The following is a 15,313-nucleotide window of genomic DNA, read 5'->3' as shown; positions in this document are numbered from 1 at the left end:
GGAAGGTCGAAAATATAACAAAATAATTTTTTTACGTGTGAAATTTCATCATTTTTCTAATTTTTTTACGTGTGAAATTTCATCATTTTTCTCACTTACTAATGGCAGCATTTGTTGCTATAGGTACACTTTTCTTCATAAGTTAGAGAGATTCTTCGATGAATTTTGCACAGCATACATACCATATTTACAGGTGTATGAAACTCTAGAATTTATTTAATTCATGAAAAAACGAATGAGCTGTTATATTTTAAACTTCATGATTAGAAAAAACACATTTTATAGGTATTTACCTCAATTTTTACCACAGTTTTTAATAGATTTGGAAAATTCTAGAGTTTCATACACCTTAAAGTATGGTTTGTATGCTGTGCAAAATTCATCGAAGGATATCTCTTACTTATGAAGAAAAGTGTACCTATAGCAACAAAGTTTAATTACAGCCACCCGGCATGTGTTTTGAATACAATCTTTCCACCGGAATTAAGCTGAATATAGCGAGACTATTACTAAGAAAATAAAATGAAGAAAAAGACCGATATAGTCATAAGTTTACTTTGCAAACGCTGGCTTGTGTAATGCAGTGATCGTCACTCTTTCATAAGGCGTAAAGTCTTAACGCTAGGTTGAAATATATGTGTGCTGATTGTGGACGGAAAAAAAACTAGAAAGATTCGTGGTTGACTTGAAAGGTAACAGCGTGGCCTAAAAACAATTGCCGTGTGGGAAAACTAATAAAAGTAAGAGAAACTAGTTGCGCGTTTCGTCGTAACGTCCAGCGACACTGTCACTCTAGTTGTGAACCAATTTAATGATGTTAATAGGTAATCGTCGAAGTAGGGAGGATATAAAATGTAGACTGGCAATGGCAAGGAAAGCGTTTCTGAAGAAGAGAAATTTGTTAACATCGAATATAGATTAAAGTGTCAGTAAGTCGTTTCTGAAAGTATTTGTATGGAGTGTAGCCAGGTATGGAAGTGAAACGTGGACGATAAATAGTTTGGACAAGAAGAGAATAGAAGCTTTCGAAATGTGGTGCTACAGAAGGATGCTGAAGATTAGGTGGGTAGATCACATAACTAATGAGGAGGTATTGAATAGGATTGGGGAGGAGTTTGTGCCACAACTTGACTAGAAGAAGGGACCGGGTGGTAGGACATGTACTGAGGCATCAAGGGATCACCAATTTAGCATTGGAGGGCAGTGTGGAGGGTAAAAATCGTAGAGGGAGACCAAGAGATGAATACACTAAGTAGATTCAAGAGGATGTAGGTCGCAGTAAGTAGTGGGAGCTGAAGAAGATTGCACAGGATGAGCTGCATCAAACCAGTCTCAGGACTGAAGACAACAACAACAACAACAACAGGTAATCGTGAACATTTGCGCAACCATTTCAACTGGAAAGTGTGTGCGCCTAGCGACGTGACTAGGTGAATGATGGAGCAGCAAGTAGAAGCCACCTCTGGAGCCATTCTGCGCTACACAGAAGAGGAGCGCGCGCGTGCCTCCTTTGCGCCGAGCGGGTCACGGCGGGCGGCGAGGGTGGGGCGCCGGCTGTACGTAGCGTGGCGGCCGTACTCGCGGGCGGCGGGCCGCGACCGGCCTTGCGCGCCGCCGATCAAGCGGGCAGCCTCCGTACAGCCTCCAGAGGCCCCTCCCGAGCTGCGCCGCACATCGCGAGCAGTACTCAGACATCTGCACTACTAAACGGCTAACCCGAATAATGGCAAGCGATTCCAGCTGCAGCCTGCCTATCTAAACCAATTTAAAACGCTGTTATAATCTACTCGTTAAGAGGTATAATCTTATACACTACTGGCCATTAAAATTGCTACACCAACAAGAAATGCAGATGATAAACGGGTATTCATTGGACAAATGTATTGTACTAGAACCGACATGTGATTACATTTTCAAGCAATTTGGGTGCACAGATCCTGAGAAATCAGTACCCAGAACAACCACCTCTGGCCGTAATAACGGCCTTAATACGCCTGGGCATTGAGTCAAACAGAGCTTGGATGGCGTGTACAGGTACAGCTGCCCATGCAGCTTCAACACTATACCACAGTTCATCAAGACTAGTGACTGGTGTATTGTGACGAACCAGTTGCTCGGCCACCATTGACCAGACGTTTTCAGTTGGTGAGAGATCTGGAGATTGTGGTGGCCAGGGCAGCAGTCGAACATTTTCTGTATCGAGGAAGGCCCGTACAGGACCTGCAACATGTGGTCGTGCATTATCCTGCTGAAATGTAGGGTTTAGCACGGATCGAATGAAGGGTAGAGCCACGGGTCGTAACACATCTGAAATGTAACTCCACTGTTCAAAGTGCCGACAGTGCGAACAAGAGGTGGCCGAGACGTGTAACCAATGGCCCTCCATACCATCACGCAGGGTGATACGCCAGTATGACGGTGACGAATACACGCTTCCAATGTGGGTCCACCGCGATGTCGCCAAACACGGAAGCGACCATCATGATGCTGTAAACAGAACCTGGATTCATCCGAAAAAATGACGTTTTGCCATTCGTGCAGCCAGGTTCGTCGTTGAGTACACCATCGCAGGTCCTCCTGTAAGTGTTGCAGCGTCAAGGGTAACCACAGCCATGGTCTCCGAGCTGATAGTCCATGCTGCTGCAAACGTCGTCGAACTGTTCGTGCAGATGGTTGTTGTCTTGCAAACGTCCCCATTGCGGATAAGATGACTGTCATCTCGACTGCTAGTGATACGACACCCTTGGTATCCAGCACGGTGTTCCGTATTACCCTCGTGAACCCACCGATTCCATATTCTTCTAACAGTCATTGGATCTCGACCAACGCGAGCAGCAATGTCGCGATACGATAAACCGCAATCGCAATAGGCTACAATCCCACCTTTATCAAAGTCGGAAACGTGATGGTACACATTTCTTCTCCTTACACGAGGCATCATAACAACGTTTCACCGGGCAACGCCGGTCAACTGCTGTTTGTGTAAGAGAAATCGGTTGGAAACTTTCCTCATGTCAGAGCGTTGTAGCTGTCGGCACCGGCGCCAACCTTGTGTGAATGCTCAGAAAAGCTAATCATGTGCATATTACAGCATCTTCTTGCTGTCGGTTAAATTTCGCGTCTGAAGCACGTCATCTTCGTGGTGTAGCAATTTTAATGGCCAGCAGTGTATGTTAAGTACTGAATACAGTTAGATAAATATTACAGTTAGAAACTGAGTTTATGTCTTGAGGCAGAGCAACTTACGGTGCGCACATATCCGGACGTTACTCATACAGTATTTGAGAATGAGACCACTTAGCGACTTCCAATAAACATCACACAAAAATAACTTCAAACCTTCAAGAAACATTTTCCAGCTCAGCTGTCCTCAAACTGGGAGACTGGGGGAGCGGCTTTACCCCCTGGGGGGAGAATAATGGCGTGGGGGCCCCAACTTTAAAACTGAAAAATTAGTATTTAATATTATGTAAGAAAAAGAGTTCCGGTCAACAAATGTTGCTAGCCTCAGATTCTTATTTCCACGAAAAAAGTTAAGAAACTCCCAATCATTAATTTGCTGTCTTATTTCACAAGAACTAACCGCCTGATCCTGTCAGCAGGAATGCAGAAAAATACAATAATAATAATATCATCACGCGGCTCCTGTTAGCCATCACCAGCAGTCTTAGCTACTTACCAATCATTTAACTACTAATAATCAACACAAGTCAATTTTTTCCGCAACGGCTTCAACCAAGGCGAAACATGGGTCTTAACTGCAGCTGGGAAAGAGTCTCATAGTCGATGTTTCAAAGATACTACCAAGAACGGATCTGTTGTCTTCACAAATTAAAGCACTCGCATCACACAAAGTGTAGAAAATGTAAGAATATTTCCGAATTTTGAACCGTGTGCATTTTTATTCTTGTTTATTTCTTTCTTGAATGATCAGTTTGAAAATAACGATTTTCAAATTGGCATTTAAATGTTGGCTATCGTTCTTCCGTCATTTGTACGTTGTGAACTGAAAGGAATATAGATTGAAACAGTTAAATTTTAACTAACTAATTTGCGAACTAATTTCTAAAAAATATATATATGTAGTGAAATACACATACATGCTTAGTTTCAATGATTGCACTAGTTGTATTTTTTACCTTTCACTACCTTTGAAAAAATGTTTACCTCCTATGTGCTCAAAGGATAATCTTTAATTGTTGCTATTGTTGTAACTAATAGTTGCAATTGAAGCACTACCGTGAGTACGCTTCATGAACGCAAATCATACCTCAGTTGAATAAATCCCAGTAGAGGGACATCGGAAGTCAATCAGCTGATTGCAGCCCGACCACATGATCCTCATTCGTAAGTCTATAATCCAACCAATGGACACGGAGAAAGGCTGCTAAGTGTCTTATTGCGATTACTTTTTCAGTGTGTCACACTTTTCCATCCTCTGCGTATTTTTCCAATATGTATGAGGGGATGCGGTGTAAACGCGTTCGACTTAGAAAAGAGAAGGGCTGTTTAAAAGAGTGTCAGAAGATGCAGTAGGGCTTCTCAAAAGAGAAACTAGGGCGGTTACACACAGGGATTGCTTGAAAGAATTCAGAAAGATCGTTTCAAAGGAGTGTAGAGGGCAGAAGCTGGCCTTCAGCCGTTAGGAAAGTGATAATGCGAACAAGGGCCGGGTGTGGTGGGTCGGTAGCGTGGGTTGGGGTTGGTAGCAGTAACGTGTTGAGGTGAGCACACAGTTTGGAGGTGCTCCGTCTAGAAGGTGGTAAGATGTGAAATGCAATATATCGTGGTAGGTACAGTTCGCGAACCAACAATTATATGCTCAGGCATCTCTGTGGGTAGCTTCCCAGCCCTGTACGATTGCTCTTTTGCATTAATTTATGTAATAGTGGCATCTTGCGTAGTGCTTTGCGGTGTATGGTACTTCAGCGCGTCGGCCCACGGAATGGTTGTGGCCTAGTGTGTGATAATGAATTCCCTTTGGCCTCTCTACAGTGTGACAATTAATAGGTTAATGATACGAGACCAATTAGATATTTCAGTACTTACCAGCACCGATAGAACTGCAGGCCAATGGTTCCAGATTATGTTAAACTATGCCATCTTAATTGGTAACAAAATTTCCGTCACGTGAAATCAGTGTTGGAATTTCCAGGCGATTACTTCCCGTATCTCAATTGATTATTATCAAGGTCAAATTCATAATTATTAAAGAGTAAGAACCCCCTTATTACTTTATTAAATAGTGCCAAATCAACTAGCCTTCCCCCCTCTTGATAACCCAGCAGGAATATGAGCGTAGGCCTGAATAATGCTAGAGGTTACCGCCTACGTTAACGAGTGCGTTGGTTTTACATGTGTGTCGCGTTAGCCGTTGGGTGCAGTAGTGTTTTGTCAATAATTAAAAATCAGGATCTTGTTAGTAATCACACGACGAAATTCTCACGCCCACTCAACCACAGCACACAGTAGAGAAGAAATATATACAAGAATACAGTGGCATACTAGTGAATGTGCACCAAAAAAGCAGTCAAGCAACACAGGCAAGCACGTACGAAAAGACAGTCACCACGCACCATAATTATATAGAAGTAAATAGATTTCGTGGGACGTTTTTGTAGCAAGTATGAGAAGTGCCGAGGAAGGAAAGTATAGGGGTTGGCAAAACAATATATGTTTCAGAAAGTGGTCGCAACGGAAAAGCTTTCAGGACCTCTGTGGTTGGTAATATCCCCCACTGAAACGATGAAAGGAAAAAAAGTTGATCGCTTGGTACATTTTCGCTGTCCATGCAATGAAACTTCAGCAACAGGGCCAATGCTTTAAACTATTCCTTCTTTACTAGTAACTGTATTCGTAGCACATTTTGCAGACAGTATACACAATACACTACTTAATGCAGCTCCAAAATTTTATCACCGCGCGACCACGCTTCAGATGTGACCTCGTAAACACTGAGATGCGTGGAAAACTAGCTTTTGCTTAAAACGGACCGCAAATTATCCCTCTATATTCATCCTGCGTTTGATAATGAAAGCACTTAGCGATTTCCAAAAAACTTTAAAAATAATCCTAAGACTTTTCTAAGCTTTTTTTCACTTACATGCCTAAGGTCAACTATTTAACACAGTAAATCATTTGCAAAGTAATCAAAATTTGGAAGCTGTTTTACATGGGAGAATTCGATTCTTCAAAGTTCGATTCTGGGTTTATTGGTTCTACCTAAACTTGTAATGACATTGGCTCTGACGAGATTAAACTTCACGCCTTTTTACTCAAGAACTCTAAGTATGCTGAGTAAACTAATGAACTTTAACAATGAATGTGCCTACATATTTTACCCGGAACTGTAATGAATTAATATTGATTCACTTGAGAACTGGAATAACCCATTGCTACACCGAAGTTACTGAACATGTCACAAACACAATAAGTAAACAATACCACCCAAAAAAATTAAATCACCGAAATCCCATGTGCACCTGATGTTTACAGCACAGCTACCTCAGAAAACAGCCAATCAGAGAAAGCGTTTGTTCTCACCTTCTGTGTTGCGCACATTTACTACGGGTAGCTGCTCTGCTGTTTCAGCTGTCGGTTACCAGTTAGAGGGGCACAACTGCCGTCTATAAGGGAATTATTGTCACTTGTTCTTAAATCCTACCGTCCTCAGTGCGTTATCTTCTTTCATAGGGTCTCCGAATATAATTGTGAAACTGCGGAAGAAATTGATAAAATTATTCTGTTCTGCAAAGCGAACTCAATACTACACTTTAACGGGGAACGTATTCAGCAATACGGAACCGTACAAGTTTGCATTCTCGTTTGCATTTGCACTGCGGTAACAATTGTGTCACGTTATACAATTACTACGCTCAAGTTTTTAAAGTGTTTAGAATGTTGTCAACTACCACGTTCTACTTTTCTGGAGGAGAGAAAACTGTACTGTGTCTCAACAAGCCCAAGAAAACTTTCTCAGTTTCCCTATATCTTCTAAAAACTCTAATGTGACAGCCTAATCAGGACATTGATTACGATTTATTTCAACTTTGCTTTACTCGTTCACGTCGTCATCGTGCAAAACGACGTGCGAGATGCAATAAAGCCTGATAAACTTGGTATTAACGAAACCTTTAAGTAATAGCAAGTGTGCCAAACAATGCAGACGACTATAGAATAAAGTGTAAATCGTTCGCTCAGCTACGCTACTACTTTTAATACAAACTGCAATTGAACCACTGCAGGACGTAGAAGTCGATTTAACATGTTAAAGGGGCCTATTTCACACTCTTCCTATTAAAGTGATACATTGCTTGCTAGCATTTACGTAGACATTCAGTGTCATAGATATACGTCAGCAGCTGTAAGCATTTCTCTCAAACGGAAATTAAATGGTGCGAGAGAGAAGTCTCTATCAGGCTGCATATAACGAATTTCTGGAACAGTGTTACTAATTCTTGTCAATGTTCTCAAGGATACACACAGTTAATGCCCCTCGCCACTTTAATTTAACTAGTTTGTCGTAATTTTCTATTTCCAGTATTTAGAAGAAAATCACAGGAGTGTTAGTAAAGTTCTGAGCATATGTGAAGGAACAAATGGTTCTGGGTATTTGGCGGATATACGGTACGTAGACTATGTGATCAGAAGTATTCGGACAAACACAAAAACATATGTTTTTCATATTAGGTGCGTTGTGCTGCCACCTACTGCCAGGTACTCCATATCAGCCTCAGTAGTCATTAGACATCGTGAGAGAGCAGAATGGGGCGCTCTGTGGAACTCACGGACGTCGAACGTGGTCAGGTGATTGGATGTCACTTGTGTCATACGTCTATACGCTGTATTTCCACACTCCTAAACATTCCAGGGTCCACTGTTTCCGATGTGAAAGTGAAGTGGAAACGTGAAGGGACACCACAGGACAAAAGCGTACAGAGCGACCTCGTCTGTTGACTGATACAGATAGCCGACAGTTGAAGAGGGTAGCACTGTGTAATAGGCAGAAATCTATCCAGACCATCACACAGGAATTCCAGACTGCATCAGGATACACTGCAAGTATTATGACAGTTAGCAGGGAGGTGAGAAAACTTGGATTTCACGGTCGAGCTGCTGCCCGTAAGCCACAAATCACGCCGATAAATGCCAAAAGACGCCTCGCTTGGTGTAAGGAGTGTAAAAATTAGACGATTGAACAGTGGATAAACTTTGTGTGGAATGACGAATCACGGTACACAATGTGGCGTTCTGATGTCAGAGTGTGTGTATGGCGAATGCCCGGTGAAAGTCATCTGCCAACGTGTGTAGTGCCAACAGAAAAATTCGGATGCGGTGGTGTTATGGTGTGGTCGTGTTTTTCATGGAGGGGGCTTGCACCCTTTGTTGTTTTGCGTGGCACTATCACAGCACTGACCTACATTGATGTTTTAAGCACCTTCTTGCTTTCCCCTGTAGAAGAGCAATTCGGGGGTGGCGATTGAATCTTTCAATACGATCGAGCACCTGTTCGTAATACACAGCCTGTGGCGAAGTGGTTACACGAGAATAACATCCCTATAATGGACTGGCCTCACAGAGACCTGACCTGAATCCTATAGAATACCTTTGGGATGTTTTGGAAAGCCAACTTCGTGGCAGGCCTCAGCGACCGACATCGATACCTGTCCTCAATGCAGCACTCCGTGAAGAATGGGTCGCCATTCCCCAAGAAACCTTCCAGCACCTGACTGAAGGTATGCCTGCATGAGTGGAAGTTTTATCAAGGCTAAGGGTGGGCCAACACCACACTGATTTCCAGCATTAGCGATGGAGGGCGCCACGAACTTGTAAGTCATTTTCAGACAGGTGTCCGGATACTTCATATAGTGTATAATGAAGCATTGGAATCTTTTGCTGCTCTAGCAGTTCCCTGCTTCAGATTTATAGCCAGTCACTTAAGTAAAAAAGTCCGGTTAACTGCCAGAGGATTCGGCTACCGAGGGTTCCGTAAAAGCTTAATTATGAATACAGATAGTTCATCGATCCCTGTATCAGTGGATCTCGACAATTTTCGCCTGTTATCGATATCAATACTGGCAAGGTAACGTTCTCGGAATTTGAAGACTTTAGAGAATGACAAAAAAATTTTTATATAAATACAAATTAGCTATTTCCGAATTTTTTCCTTTACTTTCCCTGTAAATCCTTGCTTCTTGACAAATTTCATGTTTCTTGGTCAGCGAGAAGTACCCCACAGCTTTCATAGGAGAGTTTGTGAGTATCGAAATGAGTGAGTTAAATGGCCGTGTCTTTTCATTACACTGACTTAGAAGCTTAAATTTTTAACATCCCCAAGGGACAATATACCTAGTTATGTGACACAAACTTCAGTTTGGTACGTCTAGGTCAACGGGAAGTAGCCTGTGAGTTTGAATGTGTGAGTTTGCGAGAGCTAAACTATGTGACACAAGTGGCCGTACCTTTTGATAGCATTGACTTAGGAACCTACGATTTTTACACCATCAAGGGGCGATAGACATTAGTATGTGACATAAATCTCAGCTTCATACGCCTACCTGTTCCTGAGAAACGATTTTTAACAGACAGACAAGCAGACAGACAAAAAGTAATCCTATAAGGGTTCCGTTTCCACCGATTGAGGTACAGCACCGTAAAACATCTTTAATACATACAGATGACTGGAACTTTTTACCTTAAAAGTAATATCGTCGGCCTTGCAGACAGGTATGTGCAGACAGACGGAAGTTATTACTCCAACAGCGGAGTTGTCCGTCTGGTCTTTGGAGGCATTGCTGGTCATACCGCACAAGTTGCGCTGATTTCTTCCTATGATGCTGTCCTTGGTCTCGTTACACGACGGGAAGCGTGTTCCGCCAGCTACCGTCACCTCGCACATCGTTTCCGTTGCTGACCCTGGCTTGTTAGCCCTTAGCAGTGGTCGCTGTCAATGTTAGCACGAACTGGAACTCGGTTACCGGCCTTCGGATGCGGCAGCTGACAGGAAATTTTGTAAATCAAGTTCTGTGCACATGTGCACGCGTACCCAGTTGACATATAAATGTTCTGAGTCAAGAACTTCGTCATTGTCTAAGACGTACTAACGATTCGATCAGTACTGCAAGTGGCGCTCCTGAAGATGTATCATGTAGTGACAGAAACTGAGAAGACCAGTTCCAGTAAATACCGAACCGATGGTTTGTTTTAGAGCTTGAAGCGGCAACGGGTCCAGAAGTATTTGCCAGCAACATATTCTGTACAGTTTCATATCGGTTTGTTTCTCAATGGTTAAAAGAGCGAAATTAGCAGAGCACCAGTGCGGCTGGAGCGGGTGCTAAGCCCGTTGGTTTGTTTCTGCAGTGTGTAACTGAATATATTTGAAAAACTAATGTATAAAGAAGTCACAAGAACGTTGCCTATATCATATGATATATTTGAAAAAACTAGATGTTTCATAGTGTTATTGGCTGTAAAACCCCTTGGAGGTTATCCGTCTTAATGGAAAGATTTTCTTTTTTCGCCTGTACTGTCATCATTTCATTTTTATCCATGTTTCGAGTGTAACTGTTTCCTGTACGTAACAGGTTGTGATACAGCAATCATACCGTGACCAAGCTGCAGACGTTCTGAAAGAACGCAGAGACCAATATGTGAAGACCTGGAAGGTATGGCAAATCGCTGCCATGTGCAAACAGGCATCAGTATCTCTTCATGTCCTACAAAAACATAAAAAGCTCTTTCCTCTTGACCTGAAAAAGAAACTTGTACAAACACTTACACTTTCAGTTATTCCTTACAGCGATGTTATCCTGCAAGGTCTTTCTCCAGTAAGCTCACGGCGTCTGGAAGTAGTTATGAATTCCTGTGTTCGTTATATCTGTGTTGTTTGACTGTTTAATCATATTTCACCATCATATGCACAGCTGCCGTGGCTGAGTGCAAGTAAGCGCGGAGATTTCCATTCCCTCTGCCTTCTCTACCGTCTTATCAACGTATACTGTCCCGCCCATCTCTCCTCGACCTTAATGCCCTTGTCTAAACAACTTGACAGAAACACTTGCTCCCATTACAGTAAAATCCTTTTTGTCCCACTTTCTCGAAGTCCTTCTCAGCAGCAGGTATCCGACTCTGGAATATACTCCCGCAGTATACTGAAGAACTGGATAACATTTCAAGCTTCAGAAGACAGTTAATAACATACCTGCTAAAGCAACACAAGGATTACCATTATTCCTGTACACACTCGTTACCCTTGTGCATCCTCTTTCCAACCAGATCTTCTTCATTTCCCGGTATCCCTATCCTGTAGTCTCACCAAATTTCCTTTTTCTGGAACTCGCTGTATCAGAAAACATTTACTCTGTACACCTATAAATTCTTTTCATGTCTGCCACTGTCATTATTATTATTGTCACCACTAATAGCAGCAGTAGTACATATACTACAAGTATTATTTTTATTAGTTCATTGCCACTTTTACCTGCTCACATTTTCACTGTAGACTCTCAAATAGTTTTAATAGCATTTGCCATGTTAGAATTGTTATTTCTTAGGTAAATATGATGTAAAAAAAGGTACTGTGTAGGTGAAACCTTGGTACAGTGTAAGAGAGGGCCTGATGGCAGTAATAAGATCGAGTTAAATAAATACATAAAAGCGTTTGTTGTAGGGCCAACGTGAGAACAATGTAGAACCATAGATGGAGCACAGCCTGCCTCTGGAGTGATTCGTTAACACAGAGAGCGATGACTACCTGTGAAAGGGATCTCCGACTAAGTGAACCACCAGGGAGTTGGCAGCAAAGTTCTTGTACTTGTCAGATGTTAGAGTTGTGAATCCATGGGCTGCCAAATTTTCTATATGGTGTGATAGACTTGGAGATACACTTGCATTCACTGTCAAAGGGGCTGCTCGTGGCCAATAATCGGTATCTGATTCAGCCAGTGCTATGACCCTTGCATTAAAACTAGTAGTATCATATTCAAGGTTAGCTGATCTTGTGTTATTAATACAATATCCTGGCTCCAGTATTCCGCTCCAGTCGTTACAGTTGGGCAATTAATAATTCTGGTTCTGTGGCACGACTCAGCTCCCTATGGATTTTCGTTTCTACATTTGATATCTCGAAACGAATAATTTTTTGGTTGCCAACAGGAGCTACGGTACACCTTTGAATGGGAGACTGTAATGCTTTCTGATGACGATCAGGATGCAAGCCCTGAGCTAGTACTCAGACGGGAAAGTGAAAAGTATTCAGACTCAAACATAGCTTGCAATCTTCCATTAATTCTTTCCATTAAGCCGGCCGCGGTGGTCTAGCGGTTCAGGCGCTCAGTCCGGAACCGCGAGACTGCTACGGTCGCAGGTTCGAATCCTGCCTCGGGCATGGATGTGTGTGATGTCCTTAGGTTAGTTAGGTTTAAGTAGTTCTAAGTTCTAGGGGACTGATGACCACAGATGTTAAGTCCCTCAGAGCCATTTGAACCATTTTTTTCTTTCCATTAACGAAATATTTAGTTTTACGCTATTTTATTTTCTGAAGTTAAGTGAGTAATATAGGAATTGGCGTGCACTGGCCACTCCAAATATTATGCACTGCCCACGACGAGGCCGACTGCCAGCTTGTTGTAGCGTTGTGAGCATGTGGAGCGGTAAGGAGAGTACACTGGTGTGCGACCCTCAAGGGCGAAAGTAACTTTTGCATGATGTGTCACTGTCAAGTGACATGGCTCGATGAAATTTGGACCACACGTAGACAGAACTGCTGTAGTATAGTAAAGAAGGAAACTGTAAGAAATACTCAACGAGGTGATAAGAAATGACACTCTAACTCAAAGTCAATAACTACACTGATGCCACTGTGATCCATGATGATCCTAGACGTTACAGAAGGCGAGACATGGTTCGTAATATTATGTATGAATTCCACGGATGTCCGTGCATGTCAGGTAATGTCCTCCCATGCTGGCTACGAGGTTGATAAGGAGTTCTTGTGGTAGGGCGTTCCATTCCTGCACCAGAGCAGGTGGCAGCTGTTGGAACGATCGTTGGTGCACGTGAACGTCCTTCAGTACGTGTGCCCAACGCATCTCACTCGTGCTTATCTACATCTACATCTACATCTACATTTATACTCCGCAAGCCACCCAACGGTGTGTGGCGGAGGGCACTTTACGTGCCACTGTCATTACCTCCCTTTCCTGTTCCAGTCGCGTATGGTTCGCGGGAAGAACGACTGTCTGAAAGCCTCCGTGCGCGCTCGAATCTCTCTAATTTTACATTCGTGATCTCCACGGGAGGTATAAGTAGGGGGAAGCAACATATTCGATACCTCATCTAGAGACGCACCCTCTCGAAACCTGGCTACACCGCGATGCAGAGCGCCTCTCTTGCAGAGTCTGCCACTTGAGTTTGTTAAGCATCTCCGTAACTCTATCACGGTTACTAAATAACCCTGTGACGAAACGCGCCGCTCTTCTTTGGATCTTCTCTATCTCCTCCGTCAACCCGATCTTGTACGGATCCCACACTGATTAGCAATACTCAAGTGTAGGTCGAACGAGTGTTTTGTAAGCCACCTCCTTCGTTGATGGACTACATTTTCTAAGGACTCTCCCAAAGAATCTCAACCTGGTACCCGTCTTACCAACAATTAATTTTATATGATCATTCCAAATCGTTCCGCACGCATACTCCCAGATATTTTACAGAAGTAACTGCTACCAGTGTTTGTTCCGCTATCATATAATCATACAGTAAAGGATCCTTCTTTCTATGTATTCGCAATACATTACATTTGTCTATCTCAATTCTACAACAGATCGACGTCAGAGATATAGGTCTCTAGTTTTGCGCATCTGCTCAACGACTCTTCTTGAAGACTGGGACTACCTGTGCTCTTTTCCAATCATTTCGAACCTTCCGTTCCTCTACAGACTTGCGGTACACGGCTGTTAGAAGGCGGGCAAGTTCTTTCCCGTACTCTGTGTAGAATCGAATTGGTATCCCGTCAGGTCCAGTGGACGTTCCTCTGTTGAGTGATTCCAGTTCCTTTTCTATTCCTTAGACACTTATTTCGATGTCAGCCATTTTTTCGTTTGTGCGAGGATTTAGAGAAGGAACGGCAATGTGGTCTTCCTCTGTGAAACAGCTTTGGAAAAAGGTGTTTAGTATTTCAGCTTTACGCCTGTCACCCTCTGTTTCAATGCCATCATCATCCCGGTGTATCTGGATATGCTGTTTCGAGCCACTTACTGATTTAACGTAAGACCAGAACTTTCTAGGATTTTCTGTCAAGTCGCTACATAGAATTTTACTCAGTGGAATTTAATTCGGAAGAACGGAGAGCCCAATCAGTTCGACGAAGACCCTCTCGTCCCAAGAGCTCCTCCACTTGCTTTTTTTGAGGTCGCCCGTTGTCGTCTACACAAATAGGACAGGAGCGAGCAGCACTCGCGCTCTGAGGATTTCGTACAAACATAACTGTGTGTATAGATATTTCGTCTACAGTTTTAACAAGATAGTTTGGAGTGTCAAAATACGTGATATAAATAACCGTACCTTTTGATTGATATTGACTTAAAAGCTTAATTTTTTCACATCGCTAATTAACCGCAGGCCTTAGTATTTGACATAAATTTCAACTTGATACCTTTACCTGTTGCTCAGATAAAGAGATCTTAACAGACGGACGCACAACAAAGTGATCCTGCGAAGGTTCCGCATTTTCCTCCCCACACCTTAACACCTGGACCAGCAAAACGAACATATTCGACAGTGTTTCTGGGTGCATTACATCTTCGCACCTCTCGCCATATAACGATCCGTAATGCATCCAGGAACATTATGAGGCGTGATCGTTTTGATACTCCAGATATGCGGAGTGGCATAATGTTGCATGGGCGTATTGACTTCCAAACCTTTGAACCGGTCAGCGCTCTTTCTGACCCGGTACTCCTCTCCTGTGTTTTTTCATTTAGGGGTGTATTCGGCCCTGTGTTCATTTTTATCGATGGCAATGCGTGTTGAACAATGCAGGTGGAGGTTTTCTTCGCGGCGAATGCATTGGGCTGCCCGTTCTCCCTGTTTAAATCCCATCGAGCGGCTTTGGGAAGCGTTGAGCGGACGTATTGATGCGTGTCCACACGCACCAACGACCATCCGCCTGTTGTCAACCGCGCAGGTGGAGGAATGGAACGGCCTGCCACAAGAATTCACAAGAACTCTTTATCAACCTCGTAGCCAGCATGGGAGCACGTTGCGAAGTATATGTTGTCATCCGTGGTGATCACAGATCCTATTACAAACCGTGTCC

At 43.0% G+C, this 15,313-nt stretch overlaps 1 protein-coding gene across 1 annotated transcript in view; it reads left to right on the top strand.

Annotated features, from left to right (window-relative positions):
* The window catches only part of LOC126356138 (BTB/POZ domain-containing protein 1-like), a 431,946-nt gene that overhangs the window by 32,975 nt on the left and 383,658 nt on the right, over positions 1-15,313 (top strand). The window lies entirely within an intron of this gene.

The sequence above is a fragment of the Schistocerca gregaria genome, chromosome 3 (genome assembly GCF_023897955.1).
Source record: "Schistocerca gregaria isolate iqSchGreg1 chromosome 3, iqSchGreg1.2, whole genome shotgun sequence".
In the NCBI taxonomy this organism is placed as follows: domain Eukaryota; kingdom Metazoa; phylum Arthropoda; class Insecta; order Orthoptera; family Acrididae; genus Schistocerca; species Schistocerca gregaria.
This window is presented reverse-complemented; position numbering and strand designations above follow the sequence as displayed.